General features: G+C 32.3%; 1 long non-coding RNA gene across 2 annotated transcripts; it reads right to left on the bottom strand.

Moving 5' to 3' along the window:
- Positions 1–3,577: 3,577 nt before the first annotated feature.
- On the bottom strand, positions 3,578–19,841 carry LOC116409485. 2 transcript variants are annotated; one of them, XR_004221876.1, is made up of 6 exons: positions 19,804–19,841; positions 19,378–19,383; positions 5,054–5,086; positions 4,891–4,923; positions 3,983–3,988; positions 3,578–3,610 (listed from the first exon to the last, which is right to left on the bottom strand). It is a non-coding gene; the product is annotated as an uncharacterized LOC116409485 (long non-coding RNA). The 2 variants fall into 2 exon arrangements; XR_004221875.1 differs by lacking the exons at positions 19,378–19,383; positions 19,804–19,841 and adding exons at positions 17,516–17,521; positions 17,925–17,961.
- Between the last annotated feature and the right edge of the window lie 2,655 nt (positions 19,842–22,496).

Raw genomic sequence — 22,496 nt, 5'->3', positions numbered from 1 at the left:
AATTGCAAATGACATGAAATAAAACTTCACAATTTGATGTTATCAAATGATTACATCAAATGGCAAATTGATTTTACGATGAATGCAAATACTCTCTTATGAAACAAATCAATTCACTTTATCTATTTTCCACTAACGATTAATGGAGAAAACTTCTAGTTGATTTTTTATTCAACTGGATTTTTCTTTCATTTACAATGACTCAGTATGTATGTATTTCCTTCAGGGTCAAATAAATGTATTGTTTATAGATCACAAACAAAACAAAATTTAAAAAAGAAAAACAATCCTACCTGGTGCTAATGTAGATTGAAGTGTTGTTTATGGAAGGGAAGAAAATCAGATTAGTTTTTTATTATACTTCTTGAAATATGTTTTCAATGATGGAGAAGGAGGAGCATGCTAGTTTTTGTAACTGTTCATTCTTATTGCTATTCGGTATGTTATCAGTTGAGTTGATAATATAATCATTCGGTTTCAAAAATATCAAGATTGGAATATATTTCCCTGTCTATCATTCAAAATTAGCACTCAGTAAATTCAATTCTGGAAGGGGTTTTGCTTGGCCTTAAAGTTTGCTTCCAAGATGAAAAGCTTTACGATTTGACAACTAATGTTGTTGTAAAATGTTTGAATGAAATTCTGTGAATTAAAAAGAATCTATTCATAATAAAGATAAAACCTGTTTAACACAGCATTAATAGGTTATCTCCTATTACCTAGTGGTTTCGGAGCTTCTGTTGGTGCAGCGCTTGTCTCTCCTGGAAAAGTAAAAGTGAACTCTAATCAGTTTAGAGCTTTACACTGGTCTCATATTTTGGATTCACATGTAATATGAGTAAATTGCAAATGACATGAAATAAAACTTCACAATTTGATGTTATCAAATGATTACATCAAATGGTAAATTGATTTTACGGTGAATGCAAATACTTTCTTATGAAACAAATCAATTCTCTTCATCTTTTTTCTGCTAACGATTAATGGAGAAAACTTCTAGTTGATTTTTTATTCAACTGGATTTTTCTTTCATTTACAATGGCTCAGTATGTATGTATTTCCTTCAGGGTCAAATAAATGTATTGTTTATAGATCACAAACAAAACAAAATTAAAAAAAAAATCAATCCTACCTGGTGCTAATGTAGATTGAAGTGTTGTTTATGGAAGGGAAGAAAATCAGATTAGTTTTTGATTATACTTCTTGAAATATGTTTTCAATGATGGAGAAGGAGGAGCATGCTAGTTTTTGTAACTGTTCATTCTTATTGCTATTCGGTATGTTATCAGTTGAGTTGATAATATAATCATTCGGTTTCAAAAATATCAAGATTGGAATATATTTTCCCTGTCTATCATTCAAAATTAGCACTCGGTTAATTCAATTCTGGAAGGGGTTTTTGCTTGGCCTGAAAGTTTGCTTCAAAGATCAAAAGCTTTAAGATTTGACAACTAATGTTGTTGTAAAATGTTTGAATGAAATTCTGTGAATTAAAAAGAATCTATTCATAATCAAGATAAAACCTGTTTAACTTAGCATTAATAGGATATATCCTATTACCTAGCGGTTTCGGAGCTTCAGTTGGTGCAGCGCTTGTCTCTCCTGGAAAAGTAAAAGTGAACTCTGATCAGTTTAGAGCGTTGTACAAGTCTCATATTTTGGATTCACATGTAATATGAGTAAATTTCAAATGACATGAAATAAAACATCACACTTTAAAGTTATTAAATGACTACACCAAATGGTATTTGAGTTTATAATGAATGAAAATACAGGTATGGGACCTATTATACAGAATGCTCGGGGCCTAAAATTTTCCGGATAAGGGATCTTTCTTTAATTTGGATCTCCATAACGTGTCTGCTTAAAAACATTTAGCTATTGAATCAAGCCAATAGGCTTGTTTTACCTCCAATTGGGCTTAATTATATCTTAGTTGGGATAAAGTACAAGGTACTGTTTTATTATTACAGAGAAAAAGGAAATCATTTTTAAAAATTAGAATTATTTGCTTATAATGGAGTCTATGGGACATGGCCTTTCCGTAATTTGGAACTTTCTGGATAACGGGTTTTCAGATAAGGGATCCCATACCTGTAGTTTCTTATGAAACAAATCAATTAACATTTTCAATTTTCCGCTAACGATTAATGGTAAAAACTTCTAGTTGATTTTTTATTTAACTGTATTTTTCTTTCATTTACAATGACTCAGCTTGTATGTATTTCCTTCAGGGTCAAATAAATGTATTGTTTATAGATCACAAACAAAACAAAATTTAAAAAAGAAAAACAGTCCTACCTGGTGCTAATTTAGATTGAAGTGTTGTTTATGGAAGGGAAGAAAATCAGATTAGTTTTTCATTATACTTCTTGAAATATGTTTTCAATGATGGAGAGGGAGGAGCATGCTAGTTTTTGTACCTGTTCATTCTTTTTGCTATTTGGTATGTTATCAGTTGAGTTGATAATATAATCATTCGGTTTCAAAAATATCAAGATTGGAATATATTTCCCTGTCTATCATTCAAAATTAGCACTCAGTAAATTCAATTCTGGAAGGGGTTTTGCTTGGCCTTAAAGTTTGCTTCCAAGATGAAAAGCTTTACGATTTGACAACTAATGTTGTTGTAAAATGTTTGAATGAAATTTTGTGAATTAAAAAGAATCTATTCATAATAAAGATAAAACCTGTTTAACTCAGCATTAATAGGTTATCTCCTATTACCTAGTGGTTTCGGAGCTTCTGTTGGTGCAGCGCTTGTCTCTCCTGGAAAAGTAAAAGTGAACTCTAATCAGTTTAGAGCTTTGCACAGGTCTCATATTTCTAATTCTCATGTAATATGAGTAAATTGCAAATGACATGAAATAAAACTTCACAATTTGATGTTATCAAATGATTACATCAAATGGCAAATTGATTTTACGATGAATGCAAATACTTTCTTATGAAACAAATCAATTCACTTTATCTATTTTCCGCTAACGATTAATGGAGAAAACTTCTAGTTGATTTTTTATTCAACTGGATTTTTCTTTCATTTACAATGACTCAGTATGTATGTATTTCCTTCAGGGTCAAATAAATGTATTGTTTATAGATCACAAACAAAACAAAATTTAAAAAAAAATCAATCCTACCTGGTGCTAATGTAGATTGAAGTGTTGTTTATGGAAGGGAAGAAAATCAGATTAGTTTTTGATTATACTTCTTGAAATATGTTTTCAATGATGGAGAAGGAGGAGCATGCTAGTTTTTGTAACTGTTCATTCTTATTGCTATTCGGTATGTTATCAGTTGAGTTGATAATATAATCATTCGGTTTCAAAAATATCAAGATTGGAATATATTTTCCCTGTCTATCATTCAAAATTAGCACTCGGTTAATTCAATTCTGGAAGGGGTTTTTGCTTGGCCTGAAAGTTTGCTTCAAAGATCAAAAGCTTTAAGATTTGACAACTAATGTTGTTGTAAAATGTTTGAATGAAATTCTGTGAATTAAAAAGAATCTATTCATAATCAAGATAAAACCTGTTTAACTTAGCATTAATAGGATATGTCCTATTACCTAGCGGTTTCGGAGCTTCAGTTGGTGCAGCGCTTGTCTCTCCTGGAAAAGTAAAAGTGAACTCTAATCAGTTTAGAGCTTTACACTGGTCTCATATTTTGGATTCACATGTAATATGAGTAAATTGCAAATGACATGAAATAAAACTTCACAATTTGATGTTATCAAATGATTACATCAAATGGTAAATTGATTTTACGGTTAATGCAAATACTTTCTTATGAAACAAATCAATTCACTTTATCTATTTTCCACTAACGATTAATGGGGAAAACTTCTACTTGATTTTTTATTTAACTCTAATTTTCTATTATTTACAATGACTTAGTATGTATGTATTTCCTTCAGGGTCAAATAAATGTATTGCTTATAGATCACAAACAAAACAAAATTAAAAAACAACAACAATCCTACCTGGTGCTAATGTAGATTGAAGTGTTGTTTATGGAAGGAAAGAAAAAAAGATTAGTTTGAGTGATTATGCTATTTTCCGCTAACGATTAATGGAAAAGGAAAGAAAGACGGATGAAAATATTAACGGATGGAAAGAAAATAAAATTTTGATTATATTCTTGAAATAATTTTTTAAAGAAGGAGCATGATTGTTTTTGTAACTGTTCACTCTTATTGCTATTCTGCATCAGTCAAGCTTATAAAAAATTTATTCTATTTCAAAAATAGAATATTTGGAATAGCTTTTCTTTTTTATTTTCATTTAACTAGGTCATATGGGTTGTTCAGCTACTGTAGCTGTCTTAAAATTAGCAAATATTTAAATGAAAGCACACTTCCATTTTCAAAAACTTTAAGATTTTATTACTAAAAAGATACAAATATCCTTTAAACTGATTATCTGAATGTCTTCTTTAAGAGTTCTAGAACAAATTAATTAGAACTGCACAAAATGTTTGAAACAATTTTCTGTTGATTAAAAAATGTATTTATACACAAAATAATACCTGTTTTGCAAACCATATTTATAGGTTGTTTTTAGGATATTACCTGGTAGTTTTCTCTTTGGATTAGTTAACTCTTTTGGTAATGTAAAATGTACTCCAAACAGTTTGGCGCCTTGTATTTTTTTCAATTGAAATATTTTTACATTTATTTTATTACAAGGTATGGTATTGGTAATGTGAGTTTCTTTGTTAAAGGTTTAGGGCATGTACACCTGACCTCTTCATGTATTCTTCATTAGTAATCAATAACTATCCCTCATATCAGTTTTAAATTCCATATAATAAAAATAAGTGAAAGATTCTAAAGTATATACTTGGATTTCAGAATTAGTATCAACAAAAGTTTTTTTTAAATAATTTTACCTGTAGCGGCTTCCTGTCCAGCTGTTTCTGGTGCTATAAGTTAACATATTTGTATGGCTGTTATTTGTTCATAGATTAATAGATTATTTACAAACATATCACAACATTTAGATAAAAAAATAAATAATAAACAAATACCAATATTCATATTCCAAGAAATTACCTGTTGCTACTTCTGGAGAAATTATTTTCAGCTCTGGAAATACAAGATTTCAGATATTATTAATACATAGATTGCAGGTATATTTTTATAGACTTTATTCCAGAACATCTTCTATCAGAAAACAGTTTTTTTACTAAAACTTTTAATCATAAGTATTTAAAGTCATGCTCTTTATGATCCAGGTGTGTTTGCATTTGGGACTTCTGTAGTTATGCTCTATTTACAATAACTACACTTCATCATCAGGCAACCCAAGTGATGCCATAATATGCAGTTATTAAATAATCTACAGGTATGTATTGAGACCAATGCCCTGATACAAATGCTTTTTTGGATTGTAGCTGATCATGTAATTAGGGATTCCTGTTTATTTCCTGTTGATATTGTGCCAACATATTTCTGTAGCATTATTTCCATTTAGTGTGAAAAGGTTAATCAACTAGGAATTTGAGCTTAGATTGTAAGCCTCACTGGGGCAATGACTAATGTGAATGATATTAATCTCAGTAAGATGCTGTAAAAATATGTTGGAACTATATAAACATGAAAAAAACATGAATTTCCATTTATATGATTAGGCACAATCCAAAAAAGCATTTGTATTGACTGTTAACCCAGGGAGACTTACTTGAGTCATATCTCTATTAAATAGAATATGCGTGTATTTTATATATGCATTGTAACTTGTATATTTAAGGATGTTGAGTAATTTACATATTAGATACAATCAGGTTACAACAGATGCAAGCTTCAAACACATCCTATCTAGCACACAGTTGCTGAGTCTCCTCCACTTTGACCAATGGTGGTTGGAAATTCAATCCCCTTTATCTCCAACTGCATTTTCCCAACTTCCATTGTCCAACCTGCCTCAGGAATCCCTAGAATTAACTTAATGGTCATTGACCAATCAGAACTTGCCACATCAACTATGACCAATTTCTAGGTTAATAGCATGGGTTAAGTTTTAGTAGTGTGTTCCTGGAGTTCCTGGAGTAAGGACACAGATGCCTGACTCAATGGAAGGATGAGTATAAAGGAGGCAGTGCTATTCTATGTAACATATACACCTTTATAATTATCTTTCTAAATAGCAGCTATATACTGTATTTAAGTTTAGGGGCTGATTTACTAATCCACGAATCCGAATCCCGAATGGGAAAAAATCGGATTGGAAACAAACATTTCGCGACTTTTTCGTATTTTTTGCGATTTTTTTCATCGCCGTCGCAACTTTTTAGTGAATTGTGAATTTCATAGCCGATACGACTTGCGTGAATTGTCGCGTTTTTTTTGTATTGAGCGCTAAAACGGCTGGCAAACCTTTCCATTTTTTTTTGCGATGGCAACGGAAAAGTCATGACAATTCACGCAAGTTGTGACGGCTACGAAAAAGTCGCAACAATTTCCGAAAAAGTAGCGACGGCGACGAAAAAATCACAAAATACCAATCATTACGAAAAAAACGCTTGACGCTTTCGATCCATTCGTGGATTAGTAAATCGGCCCCTTAGTGTTGTTTTGTATTTTGTATGTTTGTTACTTCTGTAGATATGTGTCAATAGCTTTTGTTAATAAATGTATATTTTTGATTGAACTATCTCTTTTATTAAAGAATCTTTATAACCAGGAATATTCATGTACATGTGTATATAAGAATAAATATACATATGTACATAAATATGTCCTTGGGCAACATTGACCATAACTGATCAGGGCATTGGTCTCAGTAAATAATTATTAGAATTTATTGTATTACTATATTTGTTGATAAATCTATATATTAGCAATAACATATGCATCTTGTATATTATCTTTAAGGCTAAAACATACTAACACACAGTTTTTAATGTTTCAGCCAATATTAACAGGAAAATGCATATTTATTTGAGATTTGTGATTGCTTGAAATTTTTTTAATAATATGTACTTTATTATAATCTGTTTTTATTATAACCTACACTATGTGATTCTTTAATTCTTCTTTTCTCTAATCTGCTCTATGATGTAAAAAAGTGTGCACAATTCTGACTTGTGCATGTATTTGAAATAATTTATAGTGAATAAATTATATTTAAGACCTCAAACACATGAGTGAATTATATTATTTTCTGCATATTTCCACTATGCAAGTATAAATACTAAGTGCATTTTATTTATACTCTCTCCTATTACTCTAACACTCTAAATGTATGTATGTATGTATATCTTTATTTATAAAGCGCTACTTATGTACGCAGCGCTGTACAGTAGAATTCATTAATACAGACAGGGGGTTAAAGATAATGGATAAATACAAAGTACAACAATAAATACAATAAATACAAAGTGCAGTTGCAATAAGAGTCAGAAACACAAGATGAAGGAGGTCCCTGCCCCGTAGAGCTTACAATCTATATGGGAGGGGTAACTAACAGACACAAATAGGCAAATATAAGTGCTAAATTAAAAAGTAATGTTTGAATAAACAATAGCAACCAAATAGCAGTCCCATGAGAATCAATAGAATTTAGGTGAGTTATTCTGTGGTAAACTCTAATCTCACATTTTGATAAATCTGCCCCTTAGTGTTGATAGCCCTTGTAGATTGAAAATTACAATCTAAGCAATAAATGTTCAGAGTACCATAAATCAGCAGTCAGTAAAAGTGATTTAATTTCAGTAAGAATTAAAATGATATTAGGAAATGCATTAAGTGCATTTAGTGCAAAATGGTTAATCAATTATAGGAAAGCACAAACACAAATTATTTGTTGTTTACACAGTACTATAAAGAGTTGTTTAGAAATTGGATGTTTCATAGATAATAAAGATATGAAAAAAACATTTTTACAGGTCTCAGGAAAAGGTTACCAAATGGGATAGATTTAGCACAGGTATGGGATCCCTTATCCGGAAACCCCTTATCCAGAAAGTTCAGAATTACGGAAAGTCCATCTCCTATAGACTCAATTATAAGCAAATTATTCTAATTTTGATTTCTTTTTTCTCTGTAATTATAACAAGTACCTTGTACTTGATCCTAACTAAAATATCATTAATCCTTATTGAAGGCAAAACAAGCCTATTGGGTTTATTCAATATTTAAATACATTTTAGCAGACTTAAGTTATGGAGACCCAAATTACAGATAGATCCCTTATCTGGAAAACCCAATGTCCTGAGCATTCTGGATAACAGGTCCCATACCTGTAATGCTACAATATTAGAAGTCCCTATTTAAATTTTAACAAACATATTGCAATGCAACCTTGAGTTCTATTAATAAATTAAAAAACAAGGTGTCAAGGACAGACTGATGACACTAGTTTTAAGTAGTGATAAATTAAATTTTTCCAGTCATGGATTTGCGGCGCATTTCCACATTTCGCCATTGACCTTTTTTTTGCCCTGCAAAATGGGCACAAACATTTGCTGCACAACAAACAAAAAGTTGCTCATCAAAGAAAATTGTCGCAAATTTTTTCTTACTTGTGAGACATGTTTTTTTGCAACATTTTCTGTGTTTCACAATTTTTTTCCGTGTTTCACAATTTTTTTCCGTGTTTCACAAAGAATTTGTCAGCGATACGGGACAGATTCGCTCATCACAAGTGTTAAGCAATTAATTTAAATAAATGTATTCCTTGCTCAAATCTAGTATCATGGATCTATACTTTGCACCTTGTTTTTTATTTTATTAATAGACCTTGAGGTTGCATTGCAATAGTGTTGCATAGACCATCTGAAAACTGCTAGACCAATTTGTTTACTTGCAAGTGAGCTGGGTTTGGACTAGTGCACAGGTGTTTAGGCAATAGTTTGTCCACAGCCCCACCCCAACTGTCAATGTCAGTGTTCACTAATTCCTAAGATTGCTTATTTATATACTGCACCTGCCCTAACATGCCCCCCTACATAACATTAGAGGTATTTTAGTAAGGATGATGTACCAGGTTGGGTTAGATTAATGTCAGGCTGGGAGTGGGTGGGTTAGGGATAGGCATGGGTTAATGTTTTACTGACCCATGCATCATTACATGAAAGTATTTTCTCTTTTTTTGCTAAAGATTGTAAATTGTGCAAAAATTCGAATTTGCAGAATATTTTGAAGTTTGAATATATTTAATGTAACTAACAAGAATGATAGTTATATAATAAAATGGTGGCTCCAGAAAAAAATAGGTTAAATCATTTTAAAATATCATTATATCAGAGAGATCCTCTCTGCTCAGTGTCCAGGTTTAAAATAAGAGCAGGACATGTCCTTTCATTCTGTGAGGGACAAATAGACCAACTATTAGATAATTGCATGTTCCTCAATGTGAGCAGGTGTTTTGGAACAAGAACTGCATGCCTCTCTTAGATGTAACAAGAATTTTATGTACCCTTGGCTGAAGATATATTTGTTCTTTCACACATGGGGAGGACACATAGTAACAAAAGCACATTAGGAGCTGGTACTCTAGCTGAGATTAAATTACAGCTTGCTCAAGGTTGAAAAGAGCTGTGTCTGGGAGCAGGTGGGCTATGCCATAGTATATAATAGCTACTCCTTCAATGAAGTCTTATATACACAGTAGATGATGTTCAAATAAAAGCTCTGTGAATGAGGTTTAAAAGCTTATAGTGGGCCACAATTGCATGTTACATAGTTACATAGGGTTGAAAAAAGACCAGAGTCCATCAAGTTCAACCCATCCATGTAAACCCAGCACACACAACCTATACTTACCAATCTATCCACTCACATACATAAACTATATATACAAATATTAATACTAACTGTAGATATTAGTATCACAATAGCCTTGGATACTATGCTTGTTCAAGAACGCATCCAGGCCCCTTTTAAAGGCATTAATAGAATCTGCCATTACAAAATCACTAGGAAGGGCATTCCACAACCTCACTGCCCTCGCCATGAAAAACCACCTGCACTGCTTCAAATGGAAGCTCCATTCCTCTAATCTAAAGGGGTGGCCTCTGGTGCATTGATGGTTTTTATGGGAACACCCCCATCTGCCTATAATCCCCTCTAATGTTCTTGTACAGAGTAATCATGTCCCCTCGCAAGCACCTCTTTTTCAGAGAAAACAACCCCAACCTCGACAGTCTAACCTTCTGTGAGCTACTGTATTAAACGCTTTTGCAAAGTCCAAGTAGATTACAAATTACATAGTATTGTGAACTGCAATGTATTCATTTGTATCTCCTTTGGAACTGTTCAATTAAGGGACCCCCAAGGTAGATAGGGTAATTGATTGGAATTTAATAGAAGGAGGTCATAGCATACAATATTTACAAAATAGAAATAGATACATATACAGTTCAGTAAATAAAAGGTGATGTTAGAAAACTACCACTTATGCTTCTATTGTAAGAAATGGCAAATGGCCTCTGAGGAAGTAAAGGTTAAGTAGATTCCTGTTTTTGGAAATCCAGGGAGCCCCTGCACATGTGTTTCTGGGTTGCTTTCTCTGAAGAGACTAACTGGGAAAGGCTGCACATGGGCTTTCCCACAAGCACCACACCACTCACAGGGATGACTTACAAAACACAAATCCACTCAGATGGGGCTATCCCACACAGTTTGGCCCAGGTCCATCAGCCAATCCCCGTTGCTGATGGAAGTTTAGCCTAAACCCACATGGTCCCTATAGAACAAAGGGTATATAACTTCTTTTCTCTGGTGGATACATTAGCACATGGACAGTACCAGGGAAGTGAAAGGATGTAGTGAGAGAAAAGGACTGCTTGCATAAACTATGAAGTTAGCCTGTCAAGGTTGGGGTTATTTTCTCTAGAAACAAAAGCACTTGTGATAGTACATGATTACTGTACAAGTACATTAGAAGGAATTATAGGCAGATAGGGGGTGTTCTTTTTTTTCCATAAAAACAATCAGTGCACCAGAGGCCACCCCTTTAGATTAGAGGAACAGAGCTTCCATTTGAAGCAGCATAAGTGTATTCTGTTAATGCCTTTAAGAGAGACCTGGATGAGTTCTTGAACAAGAATAGTATCCAAGGCTATTGTGATACTAAAATCTACAGTTAGTATTGATGCTAGTATATATACTGTAGTTTATGTATGTGAGTGTATAGATAGGTCATGATAGGTTTGTGTGTGCTGGGTTTACTTGGAAGGGTTGAACTTAATGGACTCTGGTCTTTTTTCAACCCTATGTAACTATGTACCTCAAGGAGACTTGCTTCTGTCGCATCTCTATTAAATACAATATGCGTGTATTTGATACATCCTTCGTGACTTGTGTATTTAAGGATGTTATGTAGTTTACATATTAGCTACAATCAGGATACAGCAGATACAAACTTCAAACACATCCTCATCTTGTCTCCTTTGACCAAGGTTGTCCCCACTGCATTTTCCAACTTCCACTGTCCAACTTGCCTCAGGAATCCATGTCATCCCTATCTATATATATTTTATTTAGAATCAATGTTGTTTTGCATATTTGTTATGTGAGTCAATCATTTTTGTGAATAATTTTTTTTATAAACTATCTCTTTTATGAAAGAACCCTTATATCTAGAAATATTAATGTATATGTGTAGAAGAATAAATATACATATTTACAGAAATATATCCATGGGCAACATCTACCCCTTTCAGAACACACACAAAAGTAAGACAATTTTTTTTAGTATGTCACAACTAGTGATGAGTAAATGTGTTTACTCATTGTGTGGCTGCCATGCAACACTTTTTGTGCATATGCAACACTTTTTACACAGGTGTGACAATTTTTACATGCGTGCAGTTTCTTTCTTACTACAAATACATTGAAGTCAGTGGGTGTTTTTTTCTCTACAATGCATATTTCATATTGATGCATTCAAGAGACATTGGACTTTCCAAATCAGTTGCATTTTTGCACATAAAATAATTTATGTTTCTGATATATATGTGTTTATATCGTGGAAAATATCATTTTTCTTTATTTTTTAGACATTTAGAAGCCTTTATCTTGTTACAGTTTTTGACCTATATAAGTGAGAAATCTCCATAAAATTTACATATTTGGTATTGGTGCATTCAGGAGACATTGGACTTTCCAAATCAATTGTTTTATTGTGCACATCTATTTGTGTTTATATCATGTTTACATCAACTTTTTTGAAACCTATACCTTGTTACAGAAGCGAAATAATATAAATTTTTAGCATATTTAAATGGCTTAGGTTGTCCTAAAAAAAAAAAAAAGATATTTTGTTTTCCCAGTTAAACTGAATGTAACCCCTAGGAAAGGCCCTTAAACCGAAATCTCAAAATGTTAAATAACAGTCTGACAATAAAAGTACAGCAAGCAACCAAAGCTGAAAGGGTAAAACCATAAGTTTAACTCTTTCCCTGCCAAGCATGTAGCTCCTACGTGCTGGCATAAAAAGATGTTAAACGCCGAGCACGTAGGAGCTACATTTTCTTTATCTTGCAATCCCTGATTAATCCAAGTGCAGAGAACGAGCGGGGGGTAACTAGTGGCCCCTGGGGCACGATCGTCCAGGGACCCCATAGAAAAGCCAGCATGTAGTTCCTACCTGTCTGTTTTCTTCTGCTCTCCCTCTTCCTTCCTGAGCTTTCCCCTCTGCTCCCCCGCTTCCTGTTCCACCCACTCACTGATTCTTCAGTGCAGCTGCTATGCCTGTGTCTCTCCTGTGTCCCTCCAGCGATCTACAGCTTCATGACCCAAAGTAAGTGCCAGACACACACAAACACACAATCACACACTTATTAGACTAATACACACTTATACTTACACTTATACACACACACACACACACATTTTTGGGGGGTTTCACACATTCACAGCACTTACAACACTCACACTTACTTGCACACACTCACACACATGCACACAAAACAGATTTTGCCATGTGTACACACACACTTACACACTTATGTAATTTTATAAAATTTTTTATCGCATCGTTTTTATTCTTGACTGAAAAAAATGTTTTATTGCCATAGCTGATAGTGTATTCGCTAGCCACACTGCGCAATACCTTTTGTGTATTATTTTGGTGTTTTTATTACATTTTCTGTGATTGTGGTGCATGTTTAGTCATTTTATTGCATTTTTAGCCATTTTATTGCATTTTCAGTTATGCATAGTTGTTGTTCGCTTGACTTTGTCTGTAAAACTAATTTGCCCAAGCCAGAATACTCAAACTGTGATTCTCACTGCGACTATCACTAGGAAAAAAAAAACATTGATTTTAGTTTTTTGGGGGGGTTTTGCACATGGACATTTTGTCTGCTGTATTTTAATTTGGCTTCCTCTGTACCCCACATAGTTTGGTAAATCTATGCATACTGGGCATCAAACTGTTCAGTAGACCCCTGGCATTCATATTTAGGGTGTTTTATGTTGGTACGTTATGACATGTGGGCGTACATAATGAGCTAAAATGCAAGCTTTGTGACGATTTTCAGAAATATCATAAAAAACGTTCTTTTTTAGCATAGCTTTGTAGTTTGGTAGTTTGCAGTAGAAAGATTTATTTACCCATTTTTGTTTTGTCAGAATGTGTACTTTCGGAAAATATATGGTTTTCTAGGGTGTCCATACTGTTAGGGGGTCTTATGGCACATAATACACATACCGGGTGCAAAAACTGCACGAGCCAGAGAGTCATTCGTGAAAATTCATATGCACTATTTTCATTTGGGTGCCCCTGTACTCCGCATAGTTTGGTAAATCTATTCATATAGGGCATCAAACTGTTCAGTAGACCTCTGGCGTTCCTATTTGGGGTGATTTTCCTTTGTATGCAAGAAATTGTGTGAGATAAATGCGGCAAATTGCAACATTTTTTAGGCAATTTTCTGAAATGTCATAGAAACCACTAGCTTTAGGAAAGCTTTGCAGATTGGTCCTTTGGTGTAGAAAGTACTCTTTACCCATGTTGGATTTGTCTGAACATGTACTTTCCAAAAATATATGGTTTTCAGGGGTTACCCTACATTTCTGCAGTTTCTATCCCACATAAAACTGCCATGTGTTTATGAATTAGGTAAAGGTAAGCCATGAAATTAATGTGCACAAGGTATATTTTGGGGTCTCTAAGTGCCATGTGCTTTGATAAACCTATGTACAGTGGGCATCAAACTGTTCAGTAGACCTCTGGGATTCATATTTAGGGTGTTTTATCTTGGTTCCTAATGACCTCTAGAAAATAAGATGCTGCATATTGGAAGTTTTGAGGGGATTTTTTGAAACGTCATAAAATTGGCAAACTTAGGAAACCTTTGCGACTTGGTACTTTAAAGTAGAAAGACACGGTTACCCATTTTAGATTTTGGGAATGTGTACTTTCGAAAAATATATGACTTTCTTGGGTGAGTGTACTTTTTACTATCTTTATTCCACATAAAATGATCTAAATGTGTTGATTTTGCAGAAGCTGAAATGACAGAAATGATAGATCATATGAGGGTATGTTCACATTTGGGCCCCTACATGCCACATACTTAGGTAAACCTATACATATTCGGCATCAAACTGTTCAGTGGCCCCCTGGCATTCAAATTCAGGGTGTTTTATCTTGGTACCTAATGATACGTGGGAGATAAGATGCTGCAAATGGGAAGCTTTGAGGAGATTTTTTGAAATATTATCAAAATTGCCAACTTTAGAAATGCTTTGCGGCTTGGTACTTCAGAGTAGAAAGATACAGGTACCCATTTTAGATTCAAGGGAATGTGTACTTTCCAAAAATATATGGCTTTCTGGGGTGAGTGCACTTTTTTGTAGCGTTGTCCCACATAAAATGATGTAAATGTGTTGATTTTGCAGAAGCTGAAATGACAGAAATGGCAGATCATATGGGGTATGTTCACATTGGGGCCCCTACATGCCACATACTTAGGTAAACCTATTCATATTGGGCATCAAACTGTTCAGTGGACCCCTGGCGTTCAAATCCAGGGTGTTTTATCTTGGTACCTAATGCTATGTGGGAGATAAGATGCTGCAAAGTGGAAGCTTTGAGGGGATTTTTGGAATTGTCATCAAAATTCCTAACTTTAGAAATACTTTGCGGCTTGGTACTTTGGAGTAGAAAGACACAGGACCCATTTTAGAAGCCTATATTTGTTACAGAATTGGAATTATACAAAAATTACACCATATTTCAAAAGCTTAGGTTGTCCTGAAAAAAACGATATATAGTTTTCCTGGGTAAACTAAAAGTCCCCCCGAGAAAAAAACCCTAAAGAGAAACAGTGCAAAATGTTTAAAAACTGTCTGGCAGTAGAAGTTCCACTTTCAAAACAGCTGGCAGTGAACGGGTTAATAGCAAATAGTACTGACAACAGAAACATTTAATTGTTTTCTGAAATATAAAGGCTCAAATGTGATGCTTGTATTGTTTTAAAAACTTAGGAAAAGGACCATTTCCCACTCAGATACCTCACATCGTCTTTTACACTCAATAAATATTTGACACCTGAAGAGACCAATTGCTATTGCTACTGTAGGCAAAGGCTAAAGGACAGAGCATCCATGATAAAAAAAAAAATATTACAAACTCAGATTTTTTACATTAAAGCAGTATTTAAGGCCTTTCATCTAACTAATACCTAACTTAGTGAATATAATCATAATATACAAGTAATACAAACACTTTATTATGATAGCAAAAAAACATTTGATACAGTATGTTCTATAAAAGGTAATTGCAAAACCTCTATTTATAGAAACTAAGGGGCAAAACAGGTCCGAATACAAAAAATTCGTATTTTTTCTAAAGTTTTTGTACTGTTCATATTTTTTACGACTTTTTCGTTAATTTGCGCAACTTTTTCATACTTTGCAACAAATAGTGTGACAAAATCGTATTTGTTGCGCAGAGTACGAAAGTTTCAGATTCAATCAAGCTTCGGTACCATGACTTTCCTTGGGCCAAGTTGGAGCTGCAGAGTGCCATTGAGTCCTATGGGAGGCTTCCAAAATCATGCAAAGAAGGATCAAAGTTAGAAAGGTTTTCCTGCATTTTACAATCATTCAGATACTTTTCGGACATTATACGAAAAGATACGATTTTTTTGTATTTTCAAATACGATTTTTTTGTACTTTAAAAAGCACGATACAAAAAATCGTATTTGATACAATGTTTTTGTATCGTGCTTTTTAAAGGTATGAAAATTGTACTTTGATAAATCTGCCCCTAAGGGTTGCATAAATGGAAAGTTTGTAACAATTACAGAACAATCATACCATATTATAAAGTAGATTAAAGTGCAAGCCAAATTCATATAAACTGAAATCTTGTCTAAATACATTGAATGACAACATAATTTTACAAGTAATACAAACACTTATTATTTTTAGCTAAAGAAAAGCCTAGCAGATTTGTCTGTAATGCCTATTTAAGTTCTATTAAACTGATGATTGATTTCTTACAGGGTAAAAGAAATCGATTGTTTATAAATACGCATAAAAAACAACAAGACAGTAGAACAATCCTACCTATCAAGAATATTTCAAATATTTTAAAAGTATCTGAAATATTTTTTCAAAGACAGAGAAGGTGAAGCATGCCAGCCTTATTACTATATGCTATTGAACAAGGCCAAATCGTTCATAAAATACTATGCTAGAAACCTACCACAAAAGGTAAATAATTTACAAAAAACTTAAAATATAGACACATTGCAAATAGTGTAAATGATTCCAGTTGTGATTAATCAAATGATAAAAATTTTTACAAGGAAATAATCTATTAATGATTAAAAAGCCTTTAGTCAATTTGTTCTTCTAATATAGATTGACATGTTGTGTATGGAAGAAAAGAAAATAAGTCTTAGATTATTATTGTTATACTTCTTAAAATAGAGAAGGAAGAGCATACCAGTTGTTTTTGCTGTTAATTCTTAATGCTTTTCTGTATGTTATTGTTGGGATAATAAAATACTGATTCTAACAATTTAAAAAAAGTAAATAAGAAATAAGATATATTGTCTATTTTCTATTAAAGTAGGCCGCTAGGTTGTTTTGATAATGTAGATGTCTTAAAATTGTCAGCAGATAATTTAAAACATGCCTCTTTTTTCAAAAGCTTTAAGATCTTCCAAATAAAGAAAACAAAATATCTTTTGAATATTAATCTTTTGATGTACTCTAATCAGTTTAGAGCTCTGCAAAAGTCTCATACATTGGTTTCACATGTAATATCAGTAAATTATAAATGACATGAAATAGAACTTGACAATTTGATGTTATCAAATGATTACATCAAATGGTAAATTGATTTTACAATGAATGCAAATACTTTCTTATGAAACAAATCAATTCACTTTATCTATTTTCCACGATTAATGGAGAAAACTTCTAGTTGATTTTTCATGTAACTCTAATTTTTTTTCATTTTACAATGAAATGGATTTCCTTCAGGGTCAAATAAATGTATTGTTTATAGCTCACAAACAAAACAAAATTTTTTAAAAAATCAATCCTACCTGGTGCTAATGTAGATTGAAGTGTTGTTCATGGAAGAAAAGAAATCAATTTAGTTTTTGATTATACTTCTTGAAATAGAAGGAGGAGCATGCTAGTTTTTGTAACTGTTCATTCTTATTGCTATTCGGTATGTTATCGGTTGAGTGGATATTATATTCATTTGGTTTCAAAAATATCAAGATTGGAAAATATTACCCTATCTATCATTCAAAATTAGCACTCGCTTAATTCAATTCTGGAAGGGGTTTTGCTTGGCCTTAAAGTTTGCTTCCAAGATCAAAAGCTTTAAGATTTGACAACTAATGTTGTTGTAAAATGTTTGACTGAAATTTTGTGAATTAAAAAGAATCTATTCATAAACAAGATAAAACCTGTTTAACTTAGCATAAATAGGTTATCTCCTATTACCTAGTGGTTTAAGAGCTTCAGTTGGTGCAGCGCTTGTCTCTCCTGGAAAAGTAAAAGTGAACTCTAATCAGTTTAGAGCTTTGCACAAGTCTCATATTTTGGATTCACATGTAATATGAGTAAATTGCAAATGACATGAAATAAAACTTCACAATTTGATGTTATCAAATGATTACATCAAATGGCAAATTGATTTTACGATGAATGCAAATACTTTCTTATGAAACAAATCAATTCACTTTATTTATTTTCCGCTAACGATGAATGGAGAAAACTTCTAGTTGATTTTTTTATTTAACTCTAATTTTCTTTCATTTACAATGACTCAGTATGTATGTATTTCCTTCAGGGTCAAATAAATGTATTGTTTATTGATCACAAACAAAACAAAATGTAAAAAAAAAACAATCCTACCTGGTGCTAATGTAGATTGAAGTGTTGTTCATGGAAGGAAAGAAAATAATTTTAGTTTTTAATTATACTTCTGGAAATATTTTTTAAAGATGGAGAAGGAGGAGCATGCTAGTTTTTGTAACTGTTCATTCTTATTGCTATTCGGTATGTTATCGGTTGAGTTGATAATATAATCATTTGGATTAAAAAATATCAAGATTGGAATATATTTTCCCTGTCTATCATTCAAAATTCAAAATACTTCCCTGTCTATCATTCAAAATACTTCTTGAAATATTTTTTAAAGATGGAGAAGGAGGAGCATGCTAGTTTTTGTAACTGTTCATTCTTATTGCTATTCGGTATGTTATCGGTTGAGTTGATAATATAATCATTTGGATTAAAAAATATCAAAATTGGAATATATTTTCCCTGTCTATCATTCAAAATTAGCACTCGGTTAATTCAATTCTGGAAGGGGTTTTGCTTGGCCTTAAAGTTTGCTTCCAAGATCAAAAGCTTTAAGATTTTATAACTAATGTTGTTGCAAAATGTTTGAATGAAATTCTGTGAATTAAAAAGAATCTATTCATAATCAAGATAAAACCTGTTTAACTTAGCATTAATAGGTTATCTCCTATTACCTAGTGGTTTCGGAGCTTCAGTTGGTGCAGCGCTTGTCTCTCCTGGAAAAGTAAAAGTGAACTCTAATCAGTTTAGAGCTTTGCACAAGTCTCATATTTTGGATTCACATGTAATATGAGTATATTGCAAATGACATGAAATAAAACTTCACAATTTGATGTTATCAAATGATTACATCAAATGGCAAATTGATTTTACGATGAATGCAAATACTTTCTTATGAAACAAATCAATTCACTTTATCTATTTTCCGCTAACGATTAATGGAGAAAACTTCTAGTTGATTTTTTATTTAACTCTAATTTTCTTTCATTTACAATGACTCAGTATGTATGTATTTCCTTCAGGGTCAAATAAATGTATTATTTATTGATCACAAACAAAACAAAATGTAAAAAAAAAAAAAAAATCCTACCTGGTGCTAATGTAGATTGAAGTGTTGTTCATGGAAGGAAAGAAAATAATTTTAGTTTTTAATTATACTTCTGGAAATATTTTTTAAAGATGGAGAAGGAGGAGCATGCTAGTTTTTGTAACTGTTCATTCTTATTGCTATTCGGTATGTTATCGGTTGAGTTGATAATATAATCATTTGGATTAAAAAATATCAAGATTGGAATATATTTTCCCTGTCTATCATTCAAAATTAGCACTCGGTTAATTCAATTCTGGAAGGGGTTTTGCTTGGCCTTAAAGTTTGCTTCCAAGATCAAAAGCTTTAAGATTTTACAACTAATGTTGTTGCAAAATGTTTGAATGAAATTCTGTGAATTAAAAAGAATCTATTCATAATCAAGATAAAACCTGTTTAACTTAGCATTAATAGGTTATCTCCTATTACCTAGTGGTTTCGGAGCTTCAGTTGGTGCAGCGCTTGTCTCTCCTGGAAAAGTAAAAAAGTGAACTCTAATCAGTTTAGAGCTTTGTACAAGTCTCATACTGTATATTGGTTTTACATGTAATATGAGTAAACTGCAAATAATATGAACTAAAACATCACACTTTGAAGTTTTCAAATGACTACACCAAATGGTATTTGAGTTTATAATGAATGCAAATACAGGTATGGGACCTATTAAACAGAATGCTCGGGGCCTAAAATATTCTGGATAAGGGATCTTTCTGTAATTTGGATCTCCATAATGTGTCTGCTTAAAAACATTTAACTATTGAATCAATCCAATAGGCTTGTTTTACCTCCAATTGGGCTTAATTATATCCTAGTTGGGATAAAGTACAAGGTACTGTTTTATTATTACAGAGAAAAAGGAAATCATTTTTAAAAATTAGAATTATTTGCTTATAATGGAGTCTATGGGACATGGCCTTTCCGTAATTTGGAACTTTCTGGATTATGGGTTTTCAGATAAGGGATCCCATACCTGTACTTTCTTATGAAACAAATCAATTAACATTTTCAATTTTACGCTAAAGATTAATGGTAAAAACTTCTAGTTGATTTTTTATTTAACTGTAACTTTCTTTCATTTACAATGACTCAGCATGTATGTATTTCCTTCAGGGTCAAATAAATGTATTCTTTATAGATCACAAACAAAATAAAATTTAAAAAAATAAACAATCCTACCTGGTGCTAATGTAGATTGAAGTGTTGTTTATGGAAGGGAAGAAAATCAGATTAGTTTTTGATTATACTTCTTGAAATATGTTTTCAATGATGGTGAAGGAGGAGCATGCTAGTTTTTGTAACTGTTCATTCTTATTGCTATTCGGTATGTTATTAGTTGAGTTGATAATATAATTATCCGGTTTCAAAAATATCAAGATTGGAATATATTTCCCTTTCTATCATTCAAAATTAGCACTCAGTAAATTAAATTCTGGAAGGGGTTTTGCTTGGCCTTAAAGTTTGCTTCCAAGATCAAAAGCTTTAAGATTTGACAACTAATGTTGTTGTAAAATGTTTGAATGAAATTCTGTGAATTAAAAAGAATCTATTCATAATCAAGATAAAACCTGTTTAACTTAGCATTAATAGGTTATCTCCTATTACCTAGTGGTTTCGGAGCTTCAGTTGGTGCAGCGCTTGGCTCTCCTGGAAAAGTAAAAGTGAACTCTAATCAGTTTTGAGCTTTGCACAAGTCTCATATTTTGGATTCACATGTAATATGAGTAAATTGCAAATGACATGAAATAAAACTTCACAATTTGATGTTATCAAATGATTACATCAAATGGCAAATTGATTTTACGATGAATGCAAATACTTTCTTATGAAACAAATCAATTCACTTTATCTATTTTCCGCTAACGATTAATGGAGAAAACTTCTAGTTGATTTTTTATTTAACTCTAATTTTCTTTCATTTACAATGACTCAGTATGTATGTATTTCCTTCAGGGTCAAATAAATGTATTGTTTATTGATCATAAACAAAACAAAATGTAAAAAAAAAACAATCCTACCTGGTGCTAATGATTGAAGTGTTGTTCATGGAAGGAAAGAAAATAATTTTAGTTTTTAATTATACTTCTGGAAATATTTTTTAAAGATGGAGAAGGAGGAGCATGCTAGTTTTTGTAACTGTTCATTCTTATTGCTATTCGGTATGTTATCGGTTGAGTTGATAATATAATCATTTGGATTAAAAAATATCAAGATTGGAATATATTTTCCCTGTCTATAATTCAAAATTCAAAACACTTCCCTGTCTATCATTCAAAATACTTCTTGAAATATTTTTTAAAGATGGAGAAGGAGGAGCATGCTAGTTTTTGTAACTGTTCATTCTTATTGCTATTCGGTATGTTATCGGTTGAGTTGATAATATAATCATTTGGATTAAAAAATATCAAGATTGGAATATATTTTCCCTGTCTATCATTCAAAATTAGCACTCGGTTAATTCAATTCTGGAAGGGGTTTTGCTTGGCCTTAAAGTTTGCTTCCAAGATCAAAAGCTTTAAAATTTGACAACTAATGTTGTTGTAAAATGTTTGAATGAAATTTTGTGAATTAAAAAGAATCTATTCATAATCAAGATAAAACCTGTTTAACTTAGCATTAATAGGTTATCTCCTATTACCTAGTGGTTTCGAAGCTTCAGTTGGTGCAGCGCTTGTCTCTCCTGGAAAAGTAAAAAAGTGAACTCTAATCAGTTTAGAGCTTTGTACAAGTCTCATACTGTATATTGGTTTTACATGTAATATGAGTAAACTGCAAATAATATGAACTAAAACATCACACTTTGAAGTTTTCAAATGACTACACCAAATGGTATTTGAGTTTATAATAAATGCAAATACAGGTATGGGACCTATTATACAGAATGCTCGGGGCCTAAAATATTCTGGATAAGGGATCTTTCTGAAATTTGGATCTCCATAATGTGTCTGCTTAAAAACATTTAACTATTGAATCAATCGAATAGGCTTGTTTTACCTCCAATTGGGCTTAATTATATCCTAGTTGGGATAAAGTACAAGGTACTGTTTTATTATTACAGAGAAAAAGGAAATCATTTTTAAAAATTAGAATTATTTGCTTATAATGGAGTCTATGGGACATGGCCT

Source organism: Xenopus tropicalis, chromosome 3 (genome assembly GCF_000004195.4).
Source record: "Xenopus tropicalis strain Nigerian chromosome 3, UCB_Xtro_10.0, whole genome shotgun sequence".
Taxonomy (NCBI): Eukaryota; Metazoa; Chordata; class Amphibia; order Anura; family Pipidae; genus Xenopus; species Xenopus tropicalis.
This window is presented reverse-complemented; position numbering and strand designations above follow the sequence as displayed.